The sequence below is a fragment of the Neoarius graeffei genome, chromosome 23, assembly GCF_027579695.1.
Source record: "Neoarius graeffei isolate fNeoGra1 chromosome 23, fNeoGra1.pri, whole genome shotgun sequence".
Lineage (NCBI taxonomy): Eukaryota > Metazoa > Chordata > Actinopteri > Siluriformes > Ariidae > Neoarius > Neoarius graeffei.
This window is the reverse complement of record NC_083591.1, coordinates 22,350,970-22,367,263: the sequence shown is the minus strand read 5'-3', so window position 1 is coordinate 22,367,263 and position 16,294 is coordinate 22,350,970.

Here is a 16,294-nt window from a genome sequence, read left to right as displayed (position 1 = left end):
GTACCACGGGTTAGAGTAAAAAAACTGGATTGGATGCCATTAGTGGAGATGCTTGCTTGTGGAGATGTATAAAGGAGGCGTATCCATGAAATGAACCCATTTCCCAGTCCAAATTTCTTTAGTACAGTAAATAAATGGTCCCATTCAACCCTGTCGAAAGCTTTTTCTGCATCAACCGAGATTACTACTTCGGGTGTTGTTGTGGTAGTTTTAGAATAAATAATATTTAGGAGTGTGCGGACATTAAAAAATAACTGCTGCCCCTTAACAAATCCAGTTTGCTCATGTGAGACAATAGTTGGTACAATGTTTTCCAGGCGACAGGCCAAAGCAAAACTCACAATTCTAATGTATATTGAAGCTTCAGTACACATATGCATTTACACAAAATGGAATCATTTGCTGACAGCTCAGTCCCCCCAGTTCAAAAATCCTATCTGCGCCCCTGCAGTCAGCATTACTGTGGGGTAAACAGAGCACTGCCTAACTTGAACTAAAACACCCACTACCTTGTGTTTTCTGTCTTTTCCAGTTGTTGGCATATCAGTTTTTGAGCGCGCAAATACTGTCATCAGTGGCTGATTTTGCCTTTGGCTTGCATTCCGCTGATGTAGTTTCGATTTGAAATGTTCTTTCACATCATACACTCCCGATGCTGGAACTTCGATGTCACGCACACACAGTGTACAGTGTGCGTATTCTTCGTTTTTGGAGGCTGCCGGTTGGATTATGCCATTGAAAAGGTCATTCCATTCAGGGAGAAACCTACCGCTGTATTGTGTTTTGAATTTCTTTGCTGGAGTGCCCATTCAGAATTTTTTCAGTCGCTACTGAAAGTCGCTCAGGTGGAAATACACTTTTCAAACAAAATGTTACTTCACGGTTGGCGGGATTCTCGCAATGCAGTGTGCGCATGATCAGAAGTGGAACGAAGTCTCGCTACCACAAGATAACGCACGATTTCATAAGACTCTTTACTGGCTGTCTGTGCTTTCTGTGGTGTACAGTACATTTGTAAATGTTATGCGCTCTTTTATCATCGTGGGAATTGATTATAGCTCTAAATAAATATTGAAGTTTTTTTAAAGAATCCATATAACTTTATTTGTATGCCCGTATACTACGTTTATTGAATCAAATCCGTATAAAATATGGACATTCCATATAGGTTGACATGTATGTATGTACATTGAATGTCTTGAAGAGAAGCTCAGATTGCAGTTGCTAAAATAGTAATAATTTATTCATATAAGGTGTTTTGTGGTCAGTGTACTGTACTGTGTCATGTGGTAATGCATTATATGACAATGCAACTTTCATAAATTAACATATATCATATATTTTTTCACATATACCTGCAGCTCTGACAATATCATTTCCAGTGATGAATAAAATTGTTTTGAAAGTTCTTACTTTAAAACATATTTTTGATATGGTAATTTTCTTAAAGAGATTTCATTTACAACATGTCTCTGACAGCTCAAAATGCATCTCCGGGTATTTAAAAACTGCAGAGCTTCCAGGGGCCTCTGGCGGCCCCCAGACGCCCGGCCTTACTGGGTTGACGCCTCCCCCCTTCCCATTTTCCTGGATCTGCCCATATACACTGTATAAGAGAAAAACTGAAATAATCTCCATAAAAATAATTATAGTTGTAAAAGAGCCATTCAAAAAAAATCAGAAACTGGACTGGAAAAGGGAAAAAAAAAAACAATAACAGTGAAGGAGAGCACTATAAAGTAGGCATATCAGATGCTCGCTAGCCGTGCTGTGAAAATTGTGCACGCAGATGCTCATCTGAGTTTCCACATCTGTCATTGCTTAACTCTTGAATATTTTCTATCATGAATACTATCATTAAAAAGCTTATAATTTCTGCTTTCCAAAGACATTTATCTCATTGAGATCTGTTCAGTACTTTGGGAGTAACAGTAGGTTGAAGTTGGTACAAGAGAGTGTACTCTCTGTTCGTGTGACATCAGGAAACTGCCGGTCATGGGAAAGCAGTCAAGCTCTCTTCTGATTGGTTTCTGACTGGATTACTCGTGAATATCAATCAGATACTGCCTACTGGGATGTTCTCTAGCTCTCACTGTTTCTGAGGAAGTATTCAGCAAAATTTTCCGTCTGCTAGTTTTGATGTTATGCTTCATGGGAGACTTTGAAGTGAGTTTTCATAGCTTTACCTACTTATTTTTTCAAATCAAACTGATTCATGTAAATAAATAACTATTTTAGAATTTAACTGTAGTTGTTTTGATGAAAAATTGAGATCTTAGTGGTCGGAATGAGATTTAAAAAAAACAGAAGTCAGAAACGTGAGTGTCAATTTCAATTCAATCAATTGGAATTCTTTATTGGATGTGGCTCACAGTTTTTTCGAGGTTAGCCTTGAAAGATGTGAATATTAATCGAAATAATCATTTATATTCTTTCATATAAACACTAGTAGGCCCTACTTAGACATACAAAGTCCTACAGAGCACAAAGAGGGTATTAAAAATATTCTTTTATTACTTTTTTATTTTGATAGAGAACGGTAGATGTGAATAACATCCAATGCTTATTTATGCATATTTTATAATTAACACTGATTTCTCCTTCTTTGTGATGTATATGGGACGAGGGACGGGGCCACCGGGCCTCCTGTACGTCCCTCGTCAAGCCCGGGCCAAGGTTCTCCAGTGGGGTCACTCTTCCCCTCTCACCGCCCACCCGGGAGCTCGGAGGACCCTGGACTTCCTGAAAAGACGCTTCTGGTGGCCTAACATGGAGAAGGAAGTGAGGTCATTCGTCCTGTCCTGTGAGGTCTGCACCAGAACCAAGAACCCACGACAGCGTCCCCAGGGTCTCCTGCATCCTCTGCCTATTCCAGCGTCCCTGGTCCCACGTGGCGGTCGACTTCATCACGGGTCTCCCTGAGTCTCAAGGTAACATTGTCATATTGGTCATAGTGGACAGATTCTCCAAGGCCTGCCGCTTCATTCCACTGTGCAAACTCCCCTCTGCCCTTGACACTGCTAAATTGTTGTTCATTCATGTCTTCCGAGTTTTTGGTCTCCCTCAGGACATCGTCTCTGACCGGGGGCCCCAGTTCTCCTCCCGAGTATGGCACAGCTTCTGCAAGAGCATCGGGGCCACTGCCAGCCTCTCCTCTGGGTTCCACCCCCAGTCCAACGGCCAGACGGAGAGGCTCAACCAGGACCTGGAAACCACCCTGCGAGGCCTGGCTATGGATAACCCGACATCGTGGAGCACCTGGCTGCCATGGGCAGAGTATGCCCACAACACCCTGCAGTCATCAGCCACCAAGCTGTCGCCGTTCCAGTGCCAATTCGGGTTCCAGCCACCTCTGTTCCCGGACCAGGAGGAGGACGCTGGGGTGCCCTCGGTCAACCATTACGTGAGACGGTGTCACAAGACCTGGAGCAAGGTCAGGAGGACACTCATCCAGACCTCCAGTACCAACCAGACTCAGGCCAACTGCCATAGGAGACCTCCCCACACTTTCCGCCCTGGGCAGAAGGTTTGGCTGTCCACCAAGGACCTTCCACTGCAGGTGGAGAACCGCAAGCTTGCTCCTCGCTACATTGGCCCCTTCAAGTTCAAATCAAAATCAAATCAAGTTTATTTGTACAGCGCTTTTAACAATAAACATTGTCGCAAAGCAGCTTTACAGAATTTGAACGACTTAAAAGATGAGCTAATTTTATCCCTAATCTATCCCCAATGAGCAAGCCTGTGGCGACGGTGGCAAGGAAAAACTCCCTCAGACGACATGAGGAAGAAATCTCGAGAGGAACCAGACTCAAAAGGGAACCCATCCTCATTTGGGCAACAACAGACAGCCTGACTATAATATTAACAGTTTTAACAGGTATAACCCTCAACTGTCCTCATGGGGCCGTCCTTCACAGGAGTGGGGCGATAAAACTCCGACCAGACACAGGGCACCAGGATGGATCAAGCAGGTCCGAGGGGCAGAAGAGGCCAGCATCTCAATCCCAGGATCAACATGTAACTCAGAGGGACAGATGGGGGGGGGGAAGAGAGAGAGAGAGAAAACATGTTGTTAGGTATGCCCTAAAAATGACAAGTATTAAATCTGTGTGGTAGGCTCGCAGAGACGAGAGTCTTTACATCAGGCATGACACACAATGGCATGTTAATATGGTAAAAAAATATATCATGACCTGCTCTGGCTGGATGCTTGATTGGGTGATGGGAGCACACTCCTCAGCAATGATGAGATGCAGATGGGACCCTTAGGCCTGGCCAAGACAATTCAGTTACATTTCACCGGGTCTGGGACATGCGACAGAATGTCTGACGGCCGATTCCCTGCAGGCTACGATAGCCAGTCGAGGTCCCCACCGTCTCCACCAAAAGATTTCCTGTTGACTCCATGTAACTCAGAGGGACAGATTTGGAGTGGGGGGGGAGAGAAAGAAAACACAGGTGGTTAGGTATGCCCAATGTCACCTGAATAAGTAGGAACAGTATACATATTGCACCGAGTACAAGCAGGGACTCCGGCAACTAACTATGACAGCATAACTAAAAGGAGAGAGCCAGAAGGTAACACAGGCATGAGGGAGCCCCGGGACATAAAGCAGCCAGCCACTGCACCGTCAACAAACTCGAGTGAGCAAGCGAGTGGGGACTGACAGCATCCATACATCCCAGTTTACCAAAACACTCTATGTCTGAGGACCCTCCAGATCTACTCCTTTACCTCATAAACACCATTAATAAAAGGCTTGACTAAACAGATATGTTTTCAGCCTAGACTTAAATGCTGAGACTGTGTCTGATTCCCGAACATTACTTGGAAGGCTGTTCCATAACAGTGGGGCTTTGTAAGAAAAGGCTCTGCCCCCTGATGTAGCCTTCACTATACGAGGTACCAGCAGATAGCCTGCACCTTTTGATCTAAGTAGGCGTGGCGGGTCATAGAGGAGCAGAAGTTCACTCAGGTACTGTGGTGCGAGACCATTTAGTGCTTTAAAGGTCAATAGTAGTATTTTATAATCAATACGAAATTTGATTGGGAGCCAATGCAGTGTGGATAAGACAGGCGTGATGTGGTCATATTTTCTAGTTCTAGTAAGGACTCTTGCTGCGGCATTTTGAACTAACTGGAGCTTGTTTATGCACTTATTGGAACATCCAGACAGTAAGGCATTACAATAATCCAACCTGGAGGTAACGAAAGCATGGACTAGTTTTTCTGCATCATGCAATGACATTAAATTTCTTATCTTTGCAATATTTCTGAGATGAAAGAAAGCTATCCGGGTGATGTTATCAATGTGAGTTTCGAATGAAAGACTGGGGTCAATAATCACTCCGAGGTCTTTTACTGCTGCACGTGAAGAAACAGAAAGGCCATCCAGAGTTACTGTGTAATCAGAAAACTTACTTCTAGCTGTATGTGGTCCTAGCACAAGTACTTCAGTCTTGTCAGAGTTAAGCAGAAGGAAATTTATAAGCATCCAGTGTCTAATGTCCTTCACACATTCCTCAATTCTATTAAGCTGGTGTCTCTCATCAGGTTTTGCAGAGACATACAACTGTGTGTCATCAGCATAACAGTGGAAACTAATACAATGTTTACGAATAATATCGCCCAGAGGTAACATATATAGAGAAAAAAGCAGTGGACCCAAGACAGAACCTTGTGGAACACCAAACTTTACCTCGGTACGTCTAGAAATATCACCATTTATATCAACATACTGATAACGATCAGTTAGATAAGACCTGAGCCAGGAGAGGGCCATTCCCTTAACTCCCACAACATTTTCTAGTCTATCCAGAAGAATGGAATGATCAATGGTATCAAATGCTGCACTAAGGTCAAGCAACACAAGTAGCGAGACACAGCCCTGATCAGACGCCAACAGTAGGTCGTTTACTACTTTAACCAGTGCTGTCTCTGTGCTATGATGAGGTCTAAATCCTGACTGATACATTTCATGGATGTTATTCCTATGTAAATATGAGCATAACTGCTGTGCCACAGCTTTTTCAAGGATCTTGGAGATAAAGGGGAGGTTTGATATTGGCCGATAATTGGACAGCTGACAGGGATCAAGGTCAGGTTTTTTAATCAGGGGTTTGATAACTGCTAGTTTAAAGGATTTGGGTACATAGCCAATCATAAGAGAAGAATTTATTATTTTTAGAAGCGGTTAAATTACTCCAGGCATTATCTGTTTGAATAGATGTGTCGGTAAGGGATCTAGTATGCAAGTTGAGGCTTTTGATGTAGAGATTAATGAAAGTAATTCAGTTTCTTTTAGGGGAGTAAAACATTCTAACTGATGATCTGATACAGTTATATTGTTAACTACGAGGTCACTTTCATTGTCTAACCTTAAATTAGTAGTTTGAATTTTTTGTCGGATATTCTCAATTTTGTCATTAAAAAAATTCATGAAGTCGTTGCTACTACATACTGCAGGTGTGCATCTGTCTATAGTGGACTTATTCCTGGTTAATTTTGCTACAGTATTAAATAGGAATCTAGGATTATTTTTGTTATCTTCTATTAGGGAGGAGAGATATGTTGATCTCGCAGCACTAAGAGCTTTTCTATACTTCAGGAAGCTCTCCTTCCACGCCAATTTGAACACTACCAATTTTGTTTGACGCCATTTACGTTCCAATTTTCGAGTGGTCTGTTTTAAAGTGCGAGTGTCATCATTATACCAGGGTGCTAATTTTTTGTCTCTGACCATTTTCCTTTTTAGAGGAGCTACATTATCTAAAGTATGGCGGAATGTTGACTCTAAGCATTCAGTTGCCTGATCGAGTTCTGCAGGGGCTGACAGTGACCCAGTCAAAGTTGACAGCTCTGGGAGATCATTTATAAAGCTCTGTGCAGTAGTTGACGTGAAAGTACGTTTAATACAGTAGCGTGGTGAGGTGCATATATTATTACTCAGACATATTTTGAATGAGATGAGACAATGATCTGAGATAACTTCAGACTGTGGAAGTATGACTATATTGTCTACGTTTAATCTGAATGTTAGTATTAGATCAAGGGTGTGACCACCATTATGGGTCGGTCCTATGACATTCTGCTTAATCCCGACTGAATCTAAGATGGACACAAACGCTGTTTTTAAAGGGTCTTCTGGGTTATCAAAGTGAATATTAAAATCTCCGACAACTAAAGCTTTGTCTAAGGAAATAACCAAATCTGAGATAAAATCTGCAAATTCAGAAAGAAACTCAGAATATGGCCCCGGTGGCCTGTAAATAATAAGCAATGGAATTAACTGGGTAGACTTATTTTTCGAGGCTACATACATTATATGAGTATGAAGAACTTCAAATGTATTAAATTTATAACCAGGTTTGTGTGTTACACCTAGATAATTGTTATAAATAACCGCGACGCCTCCTCCTCTGCCAGTTAGACGAGGCTGGTGTATATAACTGTATCCAGGAGGACTCGCTTCATTTAATGCTATATATTCATTTGGCTTAATCCATGTTTCTGTTAAACACAGTACATTAAACTCCTGATCAGTAATGAGTTCATTAACCATTAGCACTTTAGATGTAAGAGATCTAATATTTAATAGCCCAACCTTTAGATCAAAGGTGCTGGCAGCAGCTGTACAGTCAGTCTGATCTAATTTTATATTGATTAGGTTACTGGAACAAACTCTCTGAAAATTTCTACCTTTTTGTTGAGCTCGGGGAACAGACACAGTCTCGATGTAGTGGGCCCTGAGTGACGACTCCGTGCAGCTAGCAGACAGTCGGTTTAGCCTGTTCGTCTGCTCCCTGGCCTTGGCTCTGGATTGTCAGAAATTAACTAGGCCTGTTCTGAGACTATGACCTATGCTGCAGGAAATGAGAGCAGCACCTTCCCGAGTGGGATGGATACCGTCCCGCCCTAACAGGCCAGCAGTGCCCTCAAAATTAGCCCAATTATCTATAAAGCCCACACTGTTTTCAGAGCACCACCTGGACAGCCAGCAGTTCAGCGACCATAACCTGCTGTAAGCTACATCACCACGCCGCATTGGGATGGGGCCAGAGCATACTACAGCATCGGACATCGCCTTCGCTAATTTAAACACCTCTACAAAGTTACTATTAGTAACCTCAGACTGACGAAGGCGTATATCATTAGCTCCTGCATGGATAACTATCTTTGAGAACCTATGCTTGCCTAGGACCCTAAGATTACCTGCTATGTCCGGCGCCCTGGCTCCCGGAATACACCTGACTAAAGCTGCTGGTGCCCCTAAAGGCTGAGCTAATTTCACGTGCCGTATGATAGAGTCCCCTATAACCAGAGCTCTTTCAGGTTTCTCAGTGGGTGCATCACTAAGGAGAGCAAACCTGTTCGACACGTGACGCGGAGAGGAGTGGTGCTCCCGTGGGCGAGCCTCAGCGGTAGCTTTGGCTCTACGCTTATGCCGCCGAGCCGTCACCCATTCGCCCCGCTGTAAGGGCTCTAATGCCGGAGTTGGGGGATTGCTAACTCCACCTAGGGCGTCCAGACTTTCCCTAACAGAAACTACACTGTTCTCACGCTCACTAACCTGCTCTAAAGCCTGGACACGCGCTTCTAGCACTGAAATCTTCTCCGTCAGAGAGCTAACTAATCTGCACTTATCACAAGTAAAGCTAATAGAGCTATCGCTAGTGACGGAGGAAGAATGACTAAACATCCTGCACTCAGCACACTGAACAGGCTGAAGGTGTGCCATGATGAAAAGATTCACGTACCTTAAATGAAGATCTGTTGATATTAAAGCAGATCAGATGGCCTCCGCTTGTGGACTTTACACAGGAGGAGAGAAAAAGAAAGCTTCCGGTCTCGGCGTTCTTCCGAAAAAAGAAAGAGAAAAAACCGGAAAAAAAACCGGAAAAAGGAAAGCGAAAGTGAAAAGTACAAAAATGAAAGCGACAGTATAATCAAGGTTGTATGCAGAGTTAACCCTGTCTCCTACCGGCTCCAGTTACCACGTACGCTAAGGATCAACCCCACATTCCATGTTTCCCTGTTGCGGCCCGTACTGACGTCCACGTATGCCCCTGCCCCTAGGAACCCCCCGCCCCCCCGCATCTTCCAGGGTCAGACTGTGTTCACCGTGCGCCGCCTGCTGGACTCCCGCCGGGTTCGCGGGGGCCTCCAATATCTTGTGGACTGGGAGGGCTATGGCCCTGAGGAGTGCTGCTGGGTCCCAGCTCGGGACATACTCGATAAAGAACTTTGTCGGGACTTCCATTCGGCCCATCCTGATCGTCCTGGGAACGTCAGGAGACGCTCCTAGAGGGGGGGTCCTGTTAGGACTGGGACTGTTTTGGCCTCTAGAGGCCACTGTTATTTCCTTTTCTGGTCATGTTTGTTTTGGGCCTCTAGAGGTCACCACTGTTCTGTGTTTTTTTGTCTTATTGCCTGTTTCCTGCCCCACCCTGTCCTTAATTAGTTTGTGTATTTATACCCCTGAGTTCAGTCCTCTTGTCACGGAGTCTTTGTGCTGTTATGTTTAGCTCCAGTTACCTCTGTTCCGTGTTCCTTGCCTTTGTCTTTTTGGTTTTGCACTTTGCTTTTCTTTTTGGACTTTGTATTTACTGTCTTTTGGATCTTCTGAGCGTTGGTATTTTTGCATTTTCTTTTCTAGTTTTTTGGCTTTTGTATTTGACTTTGACCTTTTGGATATTTTATTTTTCCCTTCATCTTCTGAGCATTTTTTTGGATTATTTTTTTGGGACTGTAAATATTGTAAATAAACTTTTTGATACTTTTCTACTTCCGCCTCACGCCTCTGCACTGGTGGCCTAGTGGGGGGTTGCTGGATTATCACACCAGCGAACCAGGTTCAAATCCCAGCAAAACCCTAACAAGAATCTGGTCTTCCCAGGCAGTCTTCTGTCCCAGTATGAACCAGCTCTTTGAGATGTACTGTATGGGTGCTGCGCCAATCTCCGTTTCGATAGCCCTTGGCCTCTCGCCTATACAGCTAGGGTTACAGTGTGTGTGTGTGTGTGAGGGGGGGTTAGTCCTCTGGTAACTACGAGAGTATTAATAGCGCTGTTGCTCAAGGACACTGCACTAGTTCAAGGTCTGAGATTAAGAAGGGAATACGTCAGGGCTGTAGCAGCTCACCACGTCTGTTCATAATGGTTGCAGAGATGTTAGCTATATTGATTAAAAACAAGAATGTTGAAAGGTTAAATGTGACAGAACAACAAATAATACTAAGTAAGTTGGCAGATGACAAGTTTATTTTTAAAAAATGAAAATCAAATTCCCCTAGCTCTACAATCTGTTAATTTGTTTTCTAAAGCATCAGGCCTACAATTGAATTTAGACAAATGTGAAATATCATTACATGAATGCCCCCTGCAGTCATTGTATGGTATAAAAATTAAGAAAGAAGTGAAATACTTGTTGATTGTTATCTCTAGGGATAAAGTCTCATCTCATTATCTCTAGCTGCTTTATCCTGTTCTACAGGGTCGCAGGCAAGCTGGAGCCTATCCCAGCTGACTATGGGCAAAAGGCAGGGTACACCCTGGACAAGTTGCCAGGTCATCACAGGGCTGACACATAGACACAGACAACCATTCACACCTACGGTCAATTTAGAGTCACCAGTTAACCTAACCTGCATGTCTTTGGACTGTGGGGGAAACCGGAGCACCCGGAGGAAACCCATGCGGACATGGGGAGAACATGCAAACTCCGCACAGAAAGGCCCTCGCCGGCCACGGGGCTCAAACCCGGACCTTCTTGCTGTGAGGCAACAACGCTAACCACTGCACCATCATGCCACCCTCTAGGGATAAAGTAATAAAATAAGAATATCTGTAATAACTTAGAAAAATGTAAGTCAATTCTAAACAGGTGGCTGCAGAGGGACATCACAATTTTTGGAAGAGTAATGCTTTCCAAGACGGACAGTTTATCTAGACTCATTTACCCAGCGTCCTCCTTACCCATATTGCCAAAGATGATCAAAACTATAAATGATATTAACTTTAAGTTTATTTGGAGAAATAAATGTCATTATATAAAAAAGAGTGATATGGTTAAATGTTATGAGGATGGAGGTGCAAATGTAATCGATTTTTATATCGTGAATGGCAAACTGAAATGGCTGAAGTCCTTTAGGTTGAACCAACACTCCTTCTGGTTCATTGTTCCCAACTTAGTTTTTCAAAAGATGGGTGGAATAGACTTTCTATTGCCTTGTGATTTTGAATGTAATTTATTGCCAGTTAAACTCTAAGCTTTTCATCAGCGAGTACTCCTCTATTGGAAGCTAATTTACAAACATAACTTCACACCATGGGCGGCACGGTGGTGTAGTGGTTTGCGCTGTCGCCTCACAGCAAGAAGGTCCGGGTTCGAGCCCCGTGGCCGGCGAGGGCCTTTCTGTGTGGAGTTTGCTTGTTCTCCCCGTGTCCACGTGGGTTTCCTCCGGGTGCTCCGGTTTCCCCCACAGTCCAAAGACATGCAGGTTAGGTTAACTGGTGACTCTAAATTGACCGTAGGTGTGAATGTGAGTGTGAATGGTTGTCTGTGTCTGTGTGTCAGCCCTGTGATGACCTGGTGACTTGTCCAGGGTGTACCCCGCCTTTCGCCCATAGTCAGCTGGGATAGGCTCCAGCTTGCCTGCGACCCTGTAGAAGGATAAAGTGGCTAGAGATAATGAGATGAATGAACTTCACACCAGATAACACACCTGTTTGGAATAATACATATATTCTGTTAAAAACGAAATCAGTGTTCATAGAGGAATGGAAATGTAAAGGGATCTGGGCTGTAGCCCATTTCATGGATGATAGCGGAAATTTGTTACAGCATGAAGAATTTTGCCAGAAGTTCCGGCTCCAGTGCACTGTTAAGAATTACAATAGAATGATAAAAGCCATACCCATCTCTCTCAAATCAATGGTAAAAGAATGGATGTTTGTGACAGTTTGTGTAGGTGGGTGGAGCACAGAAGGACAGCAGGACAGAACTGAGTTCACAAAACTGGCTTTTATTCAGCTTTTCAGCCTATACACACTCTCTCACACACACCCAGACACACATCAGTCATCTGGTTGAGGAGAGAGCTCCCTCTGCTCTCGCTCTCTCTCCTTAAATAGGGCGCGGTCACTGGGAAGACACACAAACACATTAATTAACGACAGGTGTAGTGATTCTGCCACTTACCTTCCCTGACTCTGCCCTCCTGTCACAGACCGATGCTTGACCACGCCCCCGCTGCCACAATGTTAAATTCAAATAGTTCTCCTGGACTGAGACAGCTCTGCATAGGCGTTAATTTATGTGATTCTAAATGTACAAACAAATTCATAAGTAACAGTTTGTTAAACTGCTTTCCCAACCCAGTGAAAATAAATCATATTCTAAAAGAATTTGAAGCATGACAAGTTAAGAGAATACGGAAATTATATATTTTGTTCCCCCCCAGGTGAACTTCAAAATTCTTAATTAATGAGATTTATCCAACAAACGAATTCTTAAGATTGAGATTTAACTTCGATGCCAACAACTGTGTTTTCTGTGAAAGGGAAACTGAAAGTTTAGAACATCTGTTTTTCCACTGTGATTCAGTATCCTGTTTCTGGAATGAGATGTGGAGGTGGCTCCAGTCCAAAGGAATTTAACTGTCACCATTCACAGAGAAAAATGTCAAGTTTGGTATTTTTACTACAAATTGTAACCTGTATTTTATGATCAATAATTTATTGCTGCTGTGCAAATTTTTCATCCACAAATGTAGGTTTTTCAAAACTAAACCCTGCTTAAATAATATGAAGAATGAGTTGAAGTTACTGAGGAAGTCCCTGTCAATATAAAATGAGAAAAAGCTTCAAATTTATTTTCTCTATTTGATAAGTATAATTTAATTGACTCTACTTAAGGTAAGATGAGCCCTGTCTTCCTTATGTATTTTGTTTTCATTATGTTAAAGTTTGTTTTATTTATTTATTTATGTTGCATTTGTGTTTTGTATTTGTCTCCCATGCTCAACCAGGCCTGTTGTTATGGTTGCAGTGTTTGTAAGTGCCTTGTTTTGGAAGGCTTACTCTTATAATAAAGGTTTATTTAAACAAAACAACACACATTCAAAAAAAAAAAACCCCAAAAAACGTATATTGTGCACTCAAAGTACCCCACAATGCATCATGAAAAGTAGTGTACAACCGATGGTCACTCGCCAAACAAGATATCCCATCATGCATTGCGGTTGCGCTGAAAGAAATAAAATCAAAAGCCTCCAACTTCTTCTTCTTTTATTGGCTGCTCCCGATTAGGGGTCGCCACAGCGGATCTTTCGTCTCCATTGCTCCCTGTCTTCAGCATCCTTCTCTACCACACCTGCCACTTTCATGTCCTCTCTCACCACATCCATGCATCTCCTCTTTGGCCTTCCTCATTTTCATTTGCCTAGCAGCTCCATCCTCAACATTCTCCCTCCCACATGCTCTGCATCTCTTCTCAGGATGTGCCCAAACCATCTCAGTCTCATCTCTCTTAGCTTAATTCCCAAGCTCTCTACATGTGCTCTCCCTCTGATGTGCTTGTTCCTTATCCTGTCCAACCTTGTCACTCCCATCACAAACCTTAACATCCTCAACTCCGCCACCTCCAATTTTGCCTCCTGTCTCTTCGTTAAGGGTACAGTCTCCAATCCATACATCACAGCTGGTCTCACTACTGTCTTATACAGTACATCTTACCTTTCACTTTTGCTGGGACTTTCCTATCACAAATGACTCCCGAAATCCTTCTCCAACTGCTCCACCCTGCCTGCACTCTCTTTCTCATCTCACTATCACAGCCCCCATTTTCCTGCACAGTTGACCCCAGGTACTTGAATTCACCAACTTTCTTTATGTCTACTCCTTGCATCTTCACGACACTCATCCCCATTCTCATTGATGCACATGTATTCTGTTTTGCTACTGCTCACCTTCATTCCTCTTCGTTCCAATGCATACCTCCATCTCTCCAAACCCAACTCAACCTCCTTTCTACTTTCACCACATATCACAATATCATCCACAAACATCATGTTCCATGGCGACTCTTGCTTCACTTCATCCATCAAGCTATGCATCACTATGGCAAACAAAAAAGGACTCAAAGCAGATCCTTGATGGAGTCCCACCTTCACCTTGAACCGTTCAGTTGTTCCAACTGCACACCTCACTGCTGTTTCACTGTTCTCATACATGTCTTGCACCACTCTAATATACTTCTCATTCACACCACTCTAATATACTTCTCATTCACTCCACTCTAATATACTTCTCATTCACTCCACTCTTTCTCATACAATACCATAACTGGTCTCTCGGCACTCTATCGTATGCCTTCTCCAGGTCTACAAACACACAATGTAGCTTTCTCTGGCCTTCTCTGTACTTCTCCATTAACATTCTTAAAGCAAAAATTGCATCCGATGTGCTCTTCCTTGGCATAAACCCGTACTGCTGTTCACAGATTGCTACCTCTCTTCTCAATCTCGCCTCCAATACCCTTTCCCATAGCTCCATGGTGTAGCTCATCAATTTTATTCCTCTGTAATTACTGCAGCTCTGTACATCTCCCTTATTTTTGTATATTGGGACTAGCACACTCTCCATTCATTTGGCATTTTCTCATTCTCTAGGATCTTATTACACAATCTTGTTAGGAACTCCACAGCCGTCTCACCCAAACATCTCCAAGCCTCAATCGGGATACCATCTGGTCCGACTGCATTCTCAGTCTTCATTCTTTTCATGGCTACCCTCACCTCATCCTTACTAACCAACTCTGCTTCCTGATTTGCCGTCTCCAATGAATCTGACCTTTTCTCTCTTGGATTCTCCTCATTTAATAAATCCTCAAAGTACCCCTTCCACCTTCTTAATGCACTCTCTCTGTTTGTCAGCACATTTCCATTTACATCTTTCATCACTCTTACCTGCTGTACATTCCTCACTTCCCTGTTTCTCTGCCTAGCTAGTCTGTACAGGTCTTTCTCTCCTTCTTTGGTCTCCAGTCTTTCATACAACTCCTGGTATGCATCTGCTTTCACTTTCGCTACCGTTCTTTTTGCCTTCTGTCTCGTCTCTCTGTATAACTGCCTGCTTTCCTCATCTCTCTGATCGTCCCAATTCTTCTTTGCTAGCCTATTCTCTTTTATAATTTTCTGCATTTCTTTGTTCCACCACCATGTCTCCTTGTCATCCTTCCTCCTTCCCGATGACCACCCTAGCACCTTCCTTGCTGCCTCTCTTACTAGTACAGCAGTAGTATTCCAATCTTCTGGTAAACTTCCATGACCACTCAATGCTCGTCTCATTTCTTCCCTAAACTCCTTCTGATGTTCAACCTCTTTTAGTTTCCACCACTTAATCTTTGGCTCCACTATTTCGTGCTGCCTCTTTTTCACTTTCAAGCTCATCCTGCACACCACCACTTAATGTTGTCTAGCTACACTCTCCCCTGCCATCACTTTACAGTCTCCAATCTCCTTCAGGTTACCCCTTCTGCAGAGTATGTAGTCCACTTGTGTAGATCTTCCTCCACTCTTAAACGTCACCCTGTGCTGCTCTTTCTTCTTGAAGTATGTATTGACTATTGCCAAATTCATCCTCTTTGAAAAATCAACCACCATTTGCCCTTCCACATTTCTCTCTCTTACACCATATCTGCCCATCACGTTCTCATCTCCTCTGTTTCCCTCGCCAACGTGTCCGTTGAAATCTGCTCCTATCAGCACGCCCTCCTCCCTCGGTATACTTTCTCCCACTTCATCCATCTTTTCCCAGAAAGACTCTTTCTCTTCATTCTCACATCCAACCTGTGGGGCGTACGCACACACAACATTGATTACCACTCTATCTGACACCCTCTTCATATCAATCACACTGTTGACCAACTCTCCCCTCAAAACAATACCAACACCATTTCCCTTTCCATTGACTCCATAATAAAACAACTTGCATCCATCTCCAATGTTCTTGGCCTTGCTTCCTTTCCACCTCATCTCCTGCACACACAAAATATCCAACTTCCTTCTTTCCATCATACCTGCTAACTCTCTCGTTCTGCCAGTCAATGTTCCCATATTCAGTGTTCCTACCCTCAATTCTAAGCTCCTTCCCTTCCATCTTTCACGCTCTCTCCTAACATGCCTCCCCCCTCCCTTTCTCCTTCTCCGTTTTGGCGCAACAGTAGCACACTTTCCACCGTCACCCTGTTGACCAACAGTACCAGAGGCGGTCGTTGTTAACCCGGGCCCCGACC